Source organism: Branchiostoma lanceolatum, chromosome 1, assembly GCF_035083965.1.
Source record: "Branchiostoma lanceolatum isolate klBraLanc5 chromosome 1, klBraLanc5.hap2, whole genome shotgun sequence".
NCBI lineage: Eukaryota > Metazoa > Chordata > Leptocardii > Amphioxiformes > Branchiostomatidae > Branchiostoma > Branchiostoma lanceolatum.
This window is the reverse complement of record NC_089722.1, coordinates 36825479-36843512: the sequence shown is the minus strand read 5'-3', so window position 1 is coordinate 36843512 and position 18034 is coordinate 36825479. Positions and strand designations below refer to the sequence as shown.

The following is an 18034-nucleotide window of genomic DNA, read 5'->3' as shown; positions in this document are numbered from 1 at the left end:
AAACCAATCGTTTACATGTAAGTTGTAAATTGCGTATTCCTATATATCCATGTCGCATTCAACTTTTGAATGATAAAAAAAAAACCGGCAATCCAATTCTGTCTGTTTGATTTACATTAATCCGAAATATGGAATGGCATTGCCCTGAAAGCATTAAATATGGTTAGTACTAACGCTGGGACTGACACATTCCTCATGACAATTGAAAGTCTCGTGAACTGTAAGTCAGGTTAAGTCACGCTCCCTCGTTTGATGAAAAATAGATAACACGACAAAAGTGAACATTCTAAGACGATAAGAAGAAAATAAGGTCAACATTCCTGTCTAGAATGCACATATTCAATGGGAACAGCAACAAAAAGCCTCCGGGACGCATTGTATTAATGTATAACAAAGAAGTAGAACTGGTTGGTAGGAATTTATTTTTATGTACAAAGCAAACGAAACGATTGAGCCAGTGGTTACTACTGAGAATGTTACCTAGGCTATCTATCTGAGTCTTTATCGACAAAAACGCAAAAAGGAATATGTTTGGGTAGCCTCCTATTTTTGCATGCTGAGTTTAGAATCAACCGATTGATGTAAAGTGACACGAATCGAAGTTAGAAAAAACCCCGACTGTCTTTTAAGCGAATATTAGCGATTCTGCAAGATTCCAATCTATAATCAAATAGAAATATAGAAAGATGGCTAGATTGGAGAAAGAGAGAGATACATACACACACACACACACACGAATATAAATACAATAAATATATATATATATATATATATATAGAGAGAGAGAGAGAGAGGGAGAGAGAGATGGAGAGAGAGAGAAAGAAATTCAGCTATGTGTGTGTCTGGGTGTTTGTGTGTGCGTAGGTATTTTGCAATAGGTTTCTTGCATATCATAGGAATCTACATAAAAACCAACATCTTGTTACCATATGGAGCCAAGTCCATATAATATTGGTGATGGGATCGCAATGTAATTATATATCAAAGCCAAAAGTCTGCAAAAAGAGATAAGTTGCATTGTCATAACCTTATGTCATCGATTAACCAATATTTAGGAAAGACTGTACTAAGTACAATACGATACTAAAATGTATTTGTAGCACGGTTAAATGAAAACAGGGGACGAATGCAATTGATAATGAATAGAATCAATCTTATTAACCGCATGATAGCGCAAAAACAGATCAAATGACATTAAAATAATATAGATTACACTCGTGGCTTGATGAAAACTTAGCACGTAGAAACATGCAGATATAGCAGTAGTTTCGTATTCATTCATATCGGTTATCCTGTATCATATCATATCCATAGTCGACTGTTACAAAGGCAGGACTACATCTATGCCAATTGAAAAATCGACTAGTTTCCTGCTGGTATCCACTCTGGCGTAAGGAATATTGAAGGTAGCGATGTATTAGTTCAAGGATGGGCGGGCGAGTTTGTGGGGATATATCAGAGCCCCGCCTCCCGAGGAGGTTGTTGGCGTCCCGAGGGCGTAGCCCGAGGATGCCAACAAGCTCCGTGGGAGGCGGGCTCTGATATATCCTCACAAACAATCCCGTCCATCCTTGAACTGATTTAGAGCACAGCCATCTGTCCGAAGCAAAGCTAAGCATACATATTGGGAAATAGTTTGACATATACACTGAAACAAACACAATATGCCAATATGAATGTTTGGGTTTGTGAGTCTCTTTTTCTTAGAATAATCCCCAGTCCACATGTGGTTTTACTTCTGTGGTTCAGTTGAGGTGACAGGCTAGTACCAAGGAGTGACCATTATTTCCTACCCTTGAGGCAGAGGTGCTATAACCAACCTGGGATCTGGTCTCAGCCAGTGGAGAGCCAGACTTTATGCTAGAGCACCTCTGCCTCAAGGGAGAGAGATGCTCTAACTAACTTTGGCTGTGTATGTGGATTTCAAACAGCAAAATACCCGCTCCTGATTGGCTAAGGACAGATGGCTGTGCTCTAATGAAAAGGTCTTAGACCCAATTGCCTTGCGTCCAATTTCCTTTAAAAAAAACTTTCATCCGATTTACTAACGTTAACAAGATTCCATTTTCAAATGTTGAAACGATCTGCGTCTGATTCTCTATTGATGTTTTTAAAGTTAGCCATCTCAAGATAACATGTTTGCAGATAACCATGCCTAATGTCTAGAAAATATGTGAACAAGGGCACGTGTTTTGATTAAGACGGATAATGATGTCATCCTACCAGTCAGATAAGGACTGAATGATACCTTTTAAATCAAAATAAGATTGTGTTCGGAGACTCAACTCAGAACCTCAATGCACGACTGAAATTTATGTCTAAGATACATCACTTTACACGGCAGTCAAGTCAGTTACTGCTATTGTGGCAGCTTTACGACTTGATCTTTTAAAGGTGGCAAGAGTTATGAATGTATTGAAAACAAAGTGTATGTTATTTGGTACTACACGCAGGAATGCTCTTTTACCAGACACTTCCCTGAACCTAGTTATTGGCTCAGAGAAGGCTGAACAGGTAATTGAATCAGCCCTCCTGAGGAACCATCGCTTTCTTGGAACCTCCACATAAAACATCTCATGGCAAAACTATCATCAAACTTAGCCTATGTTAGAAGGTATGCCTGTATCTACCTTATACAGTGTGCAAGGTTTAACGTCAGCACTCTAAAGCTATTCTTTAAGATTTTAATGACAGGTGTACCACATGAGATCTATAAATCACTTGTACCTTGTTCTCTTTTCAAACCTAAGAACAACAGCGGAAAGAGCATGTTCAGCTACAGATCCGTAACGTTATGGAATGCACTACCTAGGGAATTCAAGACCGTATCGGATGAAAGACACTTCAAGAAATTGGTTGATCAATTGTATGCGACGTTATGGTTTTAACTTGATGATGGAATGATAGTTTGATTTGTAAATAGGTAGCAATTATGTAGTAATTTGCAGGTATGTTTTTTATTGCCAAATATGTCGACTGATGGTTTCAGCCATAATTAGCTTCTGACCTTTGACCTCAACCAATCCTTTTCTTCAATTCTACCTGCTTTTACCAGTATGTAAATATGTAATTTATGTATGTATTTTGTGATGTATAGGTAGTGTTTATGAGCCCTTGAAGATTAGCCCCCAAGAGGGGCTAAAGGTATCTCAATATACTCAATAAACTCAACACGCTTGCATTGGCGCCCTTCACTAGACGACGATCGTTGGGTGACTGTTCCTCGATTTAAATTTGGGTGACCCTTGAATTTAGAATTGGGATATGAGGTAAGGCTGCACCAAGTAATTTTTATGGATGACGTCCTTTGGAGACCCTAAATCTAATGCGAGAGCGCGAAAAAAAACAAGACGGGCCGAAAAAAACAAGATGCCTAGATTTGAAATATAATAGTCGACGACACATGCTAGGACAAAAATTGAAAGAGAGAACACAGTGTAGCATCTAGCAATTCTTTTATTCATCATGAAAACAGCAATAATTTGAATAAATCAGTTGAAGTTGAACAACAGTTGTTGTCTTGTCCTATTTCTTTCCAAATCCCATTGATTTTGCAGGCCTGCAGAAACACAGTATATTAAAAAGGCAAAATTAGTTGCTGATTAACTCTTCGCATGCATTACTACATTTCTACCTATGCTTTAGAAATCCTAATGAATAATAGCAATTATTCAAGAGCCAAATATGGACCAAAAATGTTAGAAACTAGAAAGGCCGTCATTTGCCCCTGAGCAAATACAGCATGTTTAGCCATACTCCTCCCCATGCAAGAAGTGGGCTGTCCCAAGATAATACCTGGGCAAATCGAAATATTAACTGCATGTAGAAAGGCAACATTTGCGAGAGCATCATACTTCGCCAATCTCCCTCCCGATGCATAAATTGACTGTTCCAAAATCACCCGTGCAAAAAAATTCTCTCTACAAGTTCTGTGAGACCCCAAGAGCTTCTTACTGCAAAGGCTTGCGTGCGCTCCTGCAATATGACCTCAGGTGACCTAAATAGAACACGCGTTCTTTGGCCAGTAGCAAATGGAACGCGGGGATCCTTAGATAGAACATGGATTCCTTGGCCAGCAGCAAATAGAACATGGAACGGGGATACCACTTTTGGCATGTTTTTGGTCTGAAAATGGGCCCAAAAGTCCCCAAAATGAAGCATTCTGAAGTGATGTACACCAGAAATGTGATTGAAGTCCTGTCGGGACATGTTCAAGGCACCCTTGTACCGAATTTCAAGTCACTTGCTTGCAAAACCAGGGCACAGAAGCCCAAAATATAAAAATTGTCTAGAAATGCCCCAAAAAACCTCCATAAAAATGATTTTAAGGCCTGTTTCAACAAAATTTAAATCGCATGAGGGTATTTGCCATCTTTACCTACATGCCAAATTTCAGGCCGTTTGGCCCAAAAATGACGGAGTAGATTCCATTTGAAGATATGGCAGGAGAAGAACATGAACAAAAACAATATGTTGAGCCATACTAGGTATGGCTAAACATAATAAAAAAAATACACACATATTTCCCCAACAAGTATGAATAACCAGAAACGAATAAATGATCATTATCCATGCAGAATACATGAATGCATTAATCTCACACTACCCCTTCCCAGATTATGATTTTTTCGTACATGGTACTTGATCCAAAACAGACTAAAGAACGGAACTTTTCATACCTCTTGGGCCTAGGAGCTTCAGTTGTGGCAGCTGTCTTGTCGACCTGCTTGGTTGCCTGCCCCACCTGCAGGCCGGAGTAAACTCCAATGCCTCTCCCGATCTTATCGTCATTGCAGAAGAAATGCACTGTAGCTGATCTTGACAAGAATTGCTTGAAATTGTACGGCCGAAACTCACTCGCCGCTACAAGTCTCTCGTACAGTTGCGCGAACATCAGCTCTCCCTGACCGACATCGAGAGCGTACCAATCAACAACGACGTTGTCGCCCTTTTTCACTTTTATGCTCACATATTTAGCGACCGAACCCACATGCTATGTGGCATTATGCGTTTCGCGTGACGAGTTTTACGTAAATTCTTACGATTTGCGGCACTGTCGTAGCTTTTTGGTCATAGTAACAGGAAGCGGAATTTCTTGTGTTTTTTTTTCTGGGAACAGACCAAAATCAATGCGCGCGCGGACGTCATCCATAAAAATTACTTGGTGCAGCCTAATATGAGGTAAAAGGATGATCTAAAAGACAAGAAGACACGCACAACGTAGGGAAATTTGTTTTTTATCAATGTCATTCTTTGAGTATTAATTTGTCAAATTTTTGGCAATTGGTCGCATAGCGGTCGCAGCCTCTAATAAAAATGGGTATAACAAACCATGCCTATGCCTATGCCTTGTTTCAGTCGTTATTAGGTCTTGAAATTCTTCAAGCCAATAAACTCTCACCTTTACTGACCCCTGCAGGCCATTACAACGGCTTTGTTCATCGATTTTTGTCTTAGACAGACAAACATTCATTATACATGTAGGGGCATTCTGAATTCCCAAACGCTGCATTAACCCTATCCAGACGCGGGGGGGTGGCTAAAAGTGCCCGCGCCAACTTTGACATCGTATAACTGCCAAACGACATATGCTAGGACTACCAAACTTGGTGACTTTTCCTAAAATTTAGTTCACAACAATATTATGATAATAGTATAAGTTTATCATTTTTCGTGATGCCATGGCAACCGGTTTCTGAAAGGCATTTTAGGCAAAAATCACAGATTTTTTTAAAACAATGATATTTCTTAGATTTTCTTGCTCAACCACACTAGTTTTCCTATATGTATAGCATCATATATAATAAGATGTAACTTTCAAGATTTCATATTCATAATTTATGCTAATTTGATGACGTAATCGGTCAAAATCCAAGATGGCGGACAATTACACTATATTTAAGGTATCAACAGGCTTTTTCGCCTTCAAAATCGTCACATGGCAAAACTATCATCAAACTTAGCCTATGTTAGAAGGTATACCTGTATCTACCTTATACAGTGTGCAAGGTTTAACGTCAGCACTCTAAAGCTATTCTTTAAGATTTTTATGACAGGTATACCACATGAGATCTATAAATCACTTGTACCTTGTTCTCTTTTCAAACCTAAGAACAACAGCGGAAAGAGCATGTTCAGCTACAGATCCGTAACGTTATGGAATGCACTACCTAGGGAATTCAAGACCGTATCGGATGAAAGACACTTCAAGAAATTGGTTGATCAATTGTATGCGACGTTATGGTTTTAACTTGATGATGGAATGATAGTTTGATTTGTAAATAGGTAGCAATTATGTAGTAATTTGCAGGTATGTTTTTTATTGCCAAATATGTCGACTGATGGTTTCAGCCATAATTAGCTTCTGACCTTTGACCTCAACCAATCCTTTTCTTCAATTCTACCTGCTTTTACCAGTATGTAAATATGTAATTTATGTATGTATTTTGTGATGTATAGGTAGTGTTTATGAGCCCTTGAAGATTAGCCCCCAAGAGGGGCTAAAGGTATCTCAATATACTCAATAAACTCAACACGCTTGCATTGGCGCCCTTCACTAGACGACGATCGTTGGGTGACTGTTCCTCGATTTAAATTTGGGTGACCCTTGAATTTAGAATTGGGATATGAGGTAAGGCTGCACCAAGTAATTTTTATGGATGACGTCCTTTGGAGACCCTAAATCTAATGCGAGAGCGCGAAAAAAAACAAGACGGGCCGAAAAAAACAAGATGCCTAGATTTGAAATATAATAGTCGACGACACATGCTAGGACAAAAATTGAAAGAGAGAACACAGTGTAGCATCTAGCAATTCTTTTATTCATCATGAAAACAGCAATAATTTGAATAAATCAGTTGAAGTTGAACAACAGTTGTTGTCTTGTCCTATTTCTTTCCAAATCCCATTGATTTTGCAGGCCTGCAGAAACACAGTATATTAAAAAGGCAAAATTAGTTGCTGATTAACTCTTCGCATGCATTACTACATTTCTACCTATGCTTTAGAAATCCTAATGAATAATAGCAATTATTCAAGAGCCAAATATGGACCAAAAATGTTAGAAACTAGAAAGGCCGTCATTTGCCCCTGAGCAAATACAGCATGTTTAGCCATACTCCTCCCCATGCAAGAAGTGGGCTGTCCCAAGATAATACCTGGGCAAATCGAAATATTAACTGCATGTAGAAAGGCAACATTTGCGAGAGCATCATACTTCGCCAATCTCCCTCCCGATGCATAAATTGACTGTTCCAAAATCACCCGTGCAAAAAAATTCTCTCTACAAGTTCTGTGAGACCCCAAGAGCTTCTTACTGCAAAGGCTTGCGTGCGCTCCTGCAATATGACCTCAGGTGACCTAAATAGAACACGCGTTCTTTGGCCAGTAGCAAATGAAACGCGGGGATCCTTAGATAGAACATGGATTCCTTGGCCAGCAGCAAATAGAACATGGAACGGGGATACCACTTTTGGCATGTTTTTGGTCTGAAAATGGGCCCAAAAGTCCCCAAAATGAAGCATTCTGAAGTGATGTACACCAGAAATGTGATTGAAGTCCTGTCGGGACATGTTCAAGGCACCCTTGTACCGAATTTCAAGTCACTTGCTTGCAAAACCAGGGCACAGAAGCCCAAAATATAAAAATTGTCTAGAAATGCCCCAAAAAACCTCCATAAAAATGATTTTAAGGCCTGTTTCAACAAAATTTAAATCGCATGAGGGTATTTGCCATCTTTACCTACATGCCAAATTTCAGGCCGTTTGGCCCAAAAATGACGGAGTAGATTCCATTTGAAGATATGGCAGGAGAAGAACATGAACAAAAACAATATGTTGAGCCATACTAGGTATGGCTAAACATAATAAAAAAAATACACACATATTTCCCCAACAAGTATGAATAACCAGAAACGAATAAATGATCATTATCCATGCAGAATACATGAATGCATTAATCTCACACTACCCCTTCCCAGATTATGATTTTTTCGTACATGGTACTTGATCCAAAACAGACTAAAGAACGGAACTTTTCATACCTCTTGGGCCTAGGAGCTTCAGTTGTGGCAGCTGTCTTGTCGACCTGCTTGGTTGCCTGCCCCACCTGCAGGCCGGAGTAAACTCCAATGCCTCTCCCGATCTTATCGCCATTGCAGAAGAAATGCACTGTAGCTGATCTTGACAAGAATTGCTTGAAATTGTACGGCCGAAACTCACTCGCCGCTACAAGTCTCTCGTACAGTTGCGCGAACATCAGCTCTCCCTGACCGACATCGAGAGCGTACCAATCAACAACGACGTTGTCGCCCTTTTTCACTTTTATGCTCACATATTTAGCGACCGAACCCACATGCTATGTGGCATTATGCGTTTCGCGTGACGAGTTTTACGTAAATTCTTACGATTTGCGGCACTGTCGTAGCTTTTTGGTCATAGTAACAGGAAGCGGAATTTCTTGTGTTTTTTTTTCTGGGAACAGACCAAAATCAATGCGCGCGCGGACGTCATCCATAAAAATTACTTGGTGCAGCCTAATATGAGGTAAAAGGATGATCTAAAAGACAAGAAGACACGCACAACGTAGGGAAATTTGTTTTTTATCAATGTCATTCTTTGAGTATTAATTTGTCAAATTTTTGGCAATTGGTCGCATAGCGGTCGCAGCCTCTAATAAAAATGGGTATAACAAACCATGCCTATGCCTATGCCTTGTTTCAGTCGTTATTAGGTCTTGAAATTCTTCAAGCCAATAAACTCTCACCTTTACTGACCCCTGCAGGCCATTACAACGGCTTTGTTCATCGATTTTTGTCTTAGACAGACAAACATTCATTATACATGTAGGGGCATTCTGAATTCCCAAACGCTGCATTAACCCTATCCAGACGCGGGGGGGTGGCTAAAAGTGCCCGCGCCAACTTTGACATCGTATAACTGCCAAACGACATATGCTAGGACTACCAAACTTGGTGACTTTTCCTAAAATTTAGTTCACAACAATATTATGATAATAGTATAAGTTTATCATTTTTCGTGATGCCATGGCAACCGGTTTCTGAAAGGCATTTTAGGCAAAAATCACAGATTTTTTTAAAACAATGATATTTCTTAGATTTTCTTGCTCAACCACACTAGTTTTCCTATATGTATAGCATCATATATAATAAGATGTAACTTTCATGATTTCATATTCATAATTTATGCTAATTTGATGACGTAATCGGTCAAAATCCAAGATGGCGGACAATTACACTATATTTAAGGTATCAACAGGCTTTTTCGCCTTCAAAATCGTCACATGGCAAAACTATCATCAAACTTAGCCTATGTTAGAAGGTATGCCTGTATCTACCTTATACAGTGTGCAAGGTTTAACGTCAGCACTCTAAAGCTATTCTTTAAGATTTTTATGACAGGTATACCACATGAGATCTATAAATCACTTGTACCTTGTTCTCTTTTCAAACCTAAGAACAACAGCGGAAAGAGCATGTTCAGCTACAGATCCGTAACGTTATGGAATGCACTACCTAGGGAATTCAAGACCGTATCGGATGAAAGACACTTCAAGAAATTGGTTGATCAATTGTATGCGACGTTATGGTTTTAACTTGATGATGGAATGATAGTTTGATTTGTAAATAGGTAGCAATTATGTAGTAATTTGCAGGTATGTTTTTTATTGCCAAATATGTCGACTGATGGTTTCAGCCATAATTAGCTTCTGACCTTTGACCTCAACCAATCCTTTTCTTCAATTCTACCTGCTTTTACCAGTATGTAAATATGTAATTTATGTATGTATTTTGTGATGTATAGGTAGTGTTTATGAGCCCTTGAAGATTAGCCCCCAAGAGGGGCTAAAGGTATCTCAATATACTCAATAAACTCAACACGCTTGCATTGGCGCCCTTCACTAGACGACGATCGTTGGGTGACTGTTCCTCGATTTAAATTTGGGTGACCCTTGAATTTAGAATTGGGATATGAGGTAAGGCTGCACCAAGTAATTTTTATGGATGACGTCCTTTGGAGACCCTAAATCTAATGCGAGAGCGCGAAAAAAAACAAGACGGGCCGAAAAAAACAAGATGCCTAGATTTGAAATATAATAGTCGACGACACATGCTAGGACAAAAATTGAAAGAGAGAACACAGTGTAGCATCTAGCAATTCTTTTATTCATCATGAAAACAGCAATAATTTGAATAAATCAGTTGAAGTTGAACAACAGTTGTTGTCTTGTCCTATTTCTTTCCAAATCCCATTGATTTTGCAGGCCTGCAGAAACACAGTATATTAAAAAGGCAAAATTAGTTGCTGATTAACTCTTCGCATGCATTACTACATTTCTACCTATGCTTTAGAAATCCTAATGAATAATAGCAATTATTCAAGAGCCAAATATGGACCAAAAATGTTAGAAACTAGAAAGGCCGTCATTTGCCCCTGAGCAAATACAGCATGTTTAGCCATACTCCTCCCCATGCAAGAAGTGGGCTGTCCCAAGATAATACCTGGGCAAATCGAAATATTAACTGCATGTAGAAAGGCAACATTTGCGAGAGCATCATACTTCGCCAATCTCCCTCCCGATGCATAAATTGACTGTTCCAAAATCACCCGTGCAAAAAAATTCTCTCTACAAGTTCTGTGAGACCCCAAGAGCTTCTTACTGCAAAGGCTTGCGTGCGCTCCTGCAATATGACCTCAGGTGACCTAAATAGAACACGCGTTCTTTGGCCAGTAGCAAATGAAACGCGGGGATCCTTAGATAGAACATGGATTCCTTGGCCAGCAGCAAATAGAACATGGAACGGGGATACCACTTTTGGCATGTTTTTGGTCTGAAAATAGGCCCAAAAGTCCCCAAAATGAAGCATTCTGAAGTGATGTACACCAGAAATGTGATTGAAGTCCTGTCGGGACATGTTCAAGGCACCCTTGTACCGAATTTCAAGTCACTTGCTTGCAAAACCAGGGCACAGAAGCCCAAAATATAAAAATTGTCTAGAAATGCCCCAAAAAACCTCCATAAAAATGATTTTAAGGCCTGTTTCAACAAAATTTAAATCGCATGAGGGTATTTGCCATCTTTACCTACATGCCAAATTTCAGGCCGTTTGGCCCAAAAATGACGGAGTAGATTCCATTTGAAGATATGGCAGGAGAAGAACATGAACAAAAACAATATGTTGAGCCATACTAGGTATGGCTAAACATAATAAAAAAAATACACACATATTTCCCCAACAAGTATGAATAACCAGAAACGAATAAATGATCATTATCCATGCAGAATACATGAATGCATTAATCTCACACTACCCCTTCCCAGATTATGATTTTTTCGTACATGGTACTTGATCCAAAACAGACTAAAGAACGGAACTTTTCATACCTCTTGGGCCTAGGAGCTTCAGTTGTGGCAGCTGTCTTGTCGACCTGCTTGGTTGCCTGCCCCACCTGCAGGCCGGAGTAAACTCCAATGCCTCTCCCGATCTTATCGCCATTGCAGAAGAAATGCACTGTAGCTGATCTTGACAAGAATTGCTTGAAATTGTACGGCCGAAACTCACTCGCCGCTACAAGTCTCTCGTACAGTTGCGCGAACATCAGCTCTCCCTGACCGACATCGAGAGCGTACCAATCAACAACGACGTTGTCGCCCTTTTTCACTTTTATGCTCACATATTTAGCGACCGAACCCACATGCTATGTGGCATTATGCGTTTCGCGTGACGAGTTTTACGTAAATTCTTACGATTTGCGGCACTGTCGTAGCTTTTTGGTCATAGTAACAGGAAGCGGAATTTCTTGTGTTTTTTTTTCTGGGAACAGACCAAAATCAATGCGCGCGCGGACGTCATCCATAAAAATTACTTGGTGCAGCCTAATATGAGGTAAAAGGATGATCTAAAAGACAAGAAGACACGCACAACGTAGGGAAATTTGTTTTTTATCAATGTCATTCTTTGAGTATTAATTTGTCAAATTTTTGGCAATTGGTCGCATAGCGGTCGCAGCCTCTAATAAAAATGGGTATAACAAACCATGCCTATGCCTATGCCTTGTTTCAGTCGTTATTAGGTCTTGAAATTCTTCAAGCCAATAAACTCTCACCTTTACTGACCCCTGCAGGCCATTACAACGGCTTTGTTCATCGATTTTTGTCTTAGACAGACAAACATTCATTATACATGTAGGGGCATTCTGAATTCCCAAACGCTGCATTAACCCTATCCAGACGCGGGGGGGTGGCTAAAAGTGCCCGCGCCAACTTTGACATCGTATAACTGCCAAACGACATATGCTAGGACTACCAAACTTGGTGACTTTTCCTAAAATTTAGTTCACAACAATATTATGATAATAGTATAAGTTTATCATTTTTCGTGATGCCATGGCAACCGGTTTCTGAAAGGCATTTTAGGCAAAAATCACAGATTTTTTTAAAACAATGATATTTCTTAGATTTTCTTGCTCAACCACACTAGTTTTCCTATATGTATAGCATCATATATAATAAGATGTAACTTTCATGATTTCATATTCATAATTTATGCTAATTTGATGACGTAATCGGTCAAAATCCAAGATGGCGGACAATTACACTATATTTAAGGTATCAACAGGCTTTTTCGCCTTCAAAATCGTCACATGGCAAAACTATCATCAAACTTAGCCTATGTTAGAAGGTATGCCTGTATCTACCTTATACAGTGTGCAAGGTTTAACGTCAGCACTCTAAAGCTATTCTTTAAGATTTTTATGACAGGTATACCACATGAGATCTATAAATCACTTGTACCTTGTTCTCTTTTCAAACCTAAGAACAACAGCGGAAAGAGCATGTTCAGCTACAGATCCGTAACGTTATGGAATGCACTACCTAGGGAATTCAAGACCGTATCGGATGAAAGACACTTCAAGAAATTGGTTGATCAATTGTATGCGACGTTATGGTTTTAACTTGATGATGGAATGATAGTTTGATTTGTAAATAGGTAGCAATTATGTAGTAATTTGCAGGTATGTTTTTTATTGCCAAATATGTCGACTGATGGTTTCAGCCATAATTAGCTTCTGACCTTTGACCTCAACCAATCCTTTTCTTCAATTCTACCTGCTTTTACCAGTATGTAAATATGTAATTTATGTATGTATTTTGTGATGTATAGGTAGTGTTTATGAGCCCTTGAAGATTAGCCCCCAAGAGGGGCTAAAGGTATCTCAATATACTCAATAAACTCAACACGCTTGCATTGGCGCCCTTCACTAGACGACGATCGTTGGGTGACTGTTCCTCGATTTAAATTTGGGTGACCCTTGAATTTAGAATTGGGATATGAGGTAAGGCTGCACCAAGTAATTTTTATGGATGACGTCCTTTGGAGACCCTAAATCTAATGCGAGAGCGCGAAAAAAAACAAGACGGGCCGAAAAAAACAAGATGCCTAGATTTGAAATATAATAGTCGACGACACATGCTAGGACAAAAATTGAAAGAGAGAACACAGTGTAGCATCTAGCAATTCTTTTATTCATCATGAAAACAGCAATAATTTGAATAAATCAGTTGAAGTTGAACAACAGTTGTTGTCTTGTCCTATTTCTTTCCAAATCCCATTGATTTTGCAGGCCTGCAGAAACACAGTATATTAAAAAGGCAAAATTAGTTGCTGATTAACTCTTCGCATGCATTACTACATTTCTACCTATGCTTTAGAAATCCTAATGAATAATAGCAATTATTCAAGAGCCAAATATGGACCAAAAATGTTAGAAACTAGAAAGGCCGTCATTTGCCCCTGAGCAAATACAGCATGTTTAGCCATACTCCTCCCCATGCAAGAAGTGGGCTGTCCCAAGATAATACCTGGGCAAATCGAAATATTAACTGCATGTAGAAAGGCAACATTTGCGAGAGCATCATACTTCGCCAATCTCCCTCCCGATGCATAAATTGACTGTTCCAAAATCACCCGTGCAAAAAAATTCTCTCTACAAGTTCTGTGAGACCCCAAGAGCTTCTTACTGCAAAGGCTTGCGTGCGCTCCTGCAATATGACCTCAGGTGACCTAAATAGAACACGCGTTCTTTGGCCAGTAGCAAATGAAACGCGGGGATCCTTAGATAGAACATGGATTCCTTGGCCAGCAGCAAATAGAACATGGAACGGGGATACCACTTTTGGCATGTTTTTGGTCTGAAAATGGGCCCAAAAGTCCCCAAAATGAAGCATTCTGAAGTGATGTACACCAGAAATGTGATTGAAGTCCTGTCGGGACATGTTCAAGGCACCCTTGTACCGAATTTCAAGTCACTTGCTTGCAAAACCAGGGCACAGAAGCCCAAAATATAAAAATTGTCTAGAAATGCCCCAAAAAACCTCCATAAAAATGATTTTAAGGCCTGTTTCAACAAAATTTAAATCGCATGAGGGTATTTGCCATCTTTACCTACATGCCAAATTTCAGGCCGTTTGGCCCAAAAATGACGGAGTAGATTCCATTTGAAGATATGGCAGGAGAAGAACATGAACAAAAACAATATGTTGAGCCATACTAGGTATGGCTAAACATAATAAAAAAAATACACACATATTTCCCCAACAAGTATGAATAACCAGAAACGAATAAATGATCATTATCCATGCAGAATACATGAATGCATTAATCTCACACTACCCCTTCCCAGATTATGATTTTTTCGTACATGGTACTTGATCCAAAACAGACTAAAGAACGGAACTTTTCATACCTCTTGGGCCTAGGAGCTTCAGTTGTGGCAGCTGTCTTGTCGACCTGCTTGGTTGCCTGCCCCACCTGCAGGCCGGAGTAAACTCCAATGCCTCTCCCGATCTTATCGCCATTGCAGAAGAAATGCACTGTAGCTGATCTTGACAAGAATTGCTTGAAATTGTACGGCCGAAACTCACTCGCCGCTACAAGTCTCTCGTACAGTTGCGCGAACATCAGCTCTCCCTGACCGACATCGAGAGCGTACCAATCAACAACGACGTTGTCGCCCTTTTTCACTTTTATGCTCACATATTTAGCGACCGAACCCACATGCTATGTGGCATTATGCGTTTCGCGTGACGAGTTTTACGTAAATTCTTACGATTTGCGGCACTGTCGTAGCTTTTTGGTCATAGTAACAGGAAGCGGAATTTCTTGTGTTTTTTTTTCTGGGAACAGACCAAAATCAATGCGCGCGCGGACGTCATCCATAAAAATTACTTGGTGCAGCCTAATATGAGGTAAAAGGATGATCTAAAAGACAAGAAGACACGCACAACGTAGGGAAATTTGTTTTTTATCAATGTCATTCTTTGAGTATTAATTTGTCAAATTTTTGGCAATTGGTCGCATAGCGGTCGCAGCCTCTAATAAAAATGGGTATAACAAACCATGCCTATGCCTATGCCTTGTTTCAGTCGTTATTAGGTCTTGAAATTCTTCAAGCCAATAAACTCTCACCTTTACTGACCCCTGCAGGCCATTACAACGGCTTTGTTCATCGATTTTTGTCTTAGACAGACAAACATTCATTATACATGTAGGGGCATTCTGAATTCCCAAACGCTGCATTAACCCTATCCAGACGCGGGGGGGTGGCTAAAAGTGCCCGCGCCCACTTTGACATCGTATAACTGCCAAACGACATATGCTAGGACTACCAAACTTGGTGACTTTTCCTAAAATTTAGTTCACAACAATATTATGATAATAGTATAAGTTTATCATTTTTCGTGATGCCATGGCAACCGGTTTCTGAAAGGCATTTTAGGCAAAAATCACAGATTTTTTTAAAACAATGATATTTCTTAGATTTTCTTGCTCAACCACACTAGTTTTCCTATATGTATAGCATCATATATAATAAGATGTAACTTTCATGATTTCATATTCATAATTTATGCTAATTTGATGACGTAATCGGTCAAAATCCAAGATGGCGGACAATTACACTATATTTAAGGTATCAACAGGCTTTTTCGCCTTCAAAATCGTCACTACGTGGCATTTTCTTTACCAGAAATAATAAGATTGACGTTTCTAGCCTATTTTAAGTGTTTTATGGCGTCATAAGTAGAAAAAAGGATTTTTGAAAATTTCAAAATGGCCGATCCAAGATGGCGGATCCCAAGGGGTCGCTAACAACACGTGACCTCATGTAATGACGTCATTTTGACGTCAACGTAGTTACCATTTACGTTATATGTCTTGGTATACCTTAAAATCAACAATTCATACTATTTTGTTTAATACCCCTATATATTACGGGAATTACCTATTTAGCAAATAAAACCACATTAATGACGTCATAATTACGTCATATTACGTCATAACGTCACCAAAATTCTAGAAATTATAACACTTTATATGAACATCACTGCCTACATATTTGGGAATGATACATCATACCGTTCAGAAGTTATGAGGGGGGGGGGCTATCCCAAAAAAGCCCAGTCCGGATAGGGTTAACACGAAACGTCTCACGCTCAATAAAAGTCAGGTTGACGGTGTATCAATACTTAAAAAAACATAATATGTAATGGAATGTGATAAAGTGCTTTGTGATGAATTTCATGATTAAGCAGCTTAATTGAAGATTAAGATTAGTACAATTCAGCTTCATGCAAACACATCCTTTGAAAGAGCGGGAGTATATAGCACGGTTATCTAGACTTTTCTGCATAATCATTTATGATGATCTTCACATTACGACCTTGTTAGTTTTTAATATAACATATATTGCAGAGTAAAACTAGAACCCAGACCATTCACATCTAATTTTTCAAAATTCAGTCTCGGTTGAGAGTATACGTGGTTGGAGATGTATTAAATACTTAAAACCGCCCAATGTAGCTTTATGCAGAAACCTTGTTTTCTTTAAACTTCGGATAATGTGTACTGGCAGCTCTATTACCCTTGAGCATTAAACTTTGAAGATGCGCTAACAAATGCTCTCCGTGCGAGGAAGTCTTTTTAACTCGGCATAAGATGAATGCTTCCCATCTAAGCTTGACTTGTAATCTTCAGGGGGCTATGGTTCCGATGGTTGTTCCATCCCTCTACCACTCTTGGTGGAACCATTACGTGACGAAGGACGTTTTCGTATTATAAACCCCCTCGTCTCTACTCAATATTACCAAGTAGAGAAAATTCCCTGTTTTCACAAAGTAAATATGGCAACCACCTTTCTTCTACTACTCCAAAGAAAGACGCCCGAGTTATCAACGTTTTTAATCATCAAGATGACGAAGTGTTTCAGGTCTCCAAATCTTTTCTAGTTATGATAAAGGTTTCAAGCAAAGCTTAAGTACATAAACCATTGCAAAACCGATGTCATTTTTCTGTTATATCAAGCAAAATCCCAAATATTGACATGTTATCGTGAAAAAATTACTTTGTTTATTGCATATTCTACATCAAAGCATATCGTCCTTTGTCTACAGGGGAACTTGCTGATGGAGCAAACATTCACTCAGTGTACGGCGTAACCAGTCCCACACAAAACACTAACCTGTCAACCTCTCTCCTTCCACGTTTGGGGTTGAAATTCCAGTTTGTTTCGTCTGGTCCATCCAGTTACTACAAGATATGCTGACACGCTTCCAGTTTCGGGGCTTCTCGCATCGCAGTCTGACAACCACTGCGCAGAGCGTGGTGCCCGACTGCTGCAAGATCGATCTGACAAAGCCATGAAAAAATTATGTTAAAGACTCCGACGAAGACAAACGAAGACACACAGACAAACGTCAGTGAGGTAATGTGCCAAAATGTACACGTATTGTAATCATCAACTATGATGTGTAATTATTTGTAGAATGATATGTCTATTGAACTATATAAGCTATAGACGCATGTTCTCGATATTTGCTTCTGTTAATGATAATTGAATTGTATTGGATATCCGTACGCTACTGTTGTTTCTTTAACTGTAAGTTATAATACTGTGATAGATATAATAAATGTGTAACAAACGACATGCCAGCTTTGAATGAGAAACCTTAAACCATT

At 39.3% G+C, this 18034-nt stretch overlaps 1 long non-coding RNA gene across 1 annotated transcript in view; it reads right to left on the bottom strand.

Moving 5' to 3' along the window:
* LOC136428201 (uncharacterized) overlaps positions 1-17698 on the bottom strand; it is a 49951-nt gene extending 32253 nt beyond the window's left edge. Inside the window, exon 1 of the long non-coding RNA XR_010754593.1 lies at positions 17538-17698. This is a non-coding gene — a long non-coding RNA (uncharacterized lncRNA). The remainder of the gene's footprint in view (positions 1-17537) is intronic.
* Between the last annotated feature and the right edge of the window lie 336 nt (positions 17699-18034).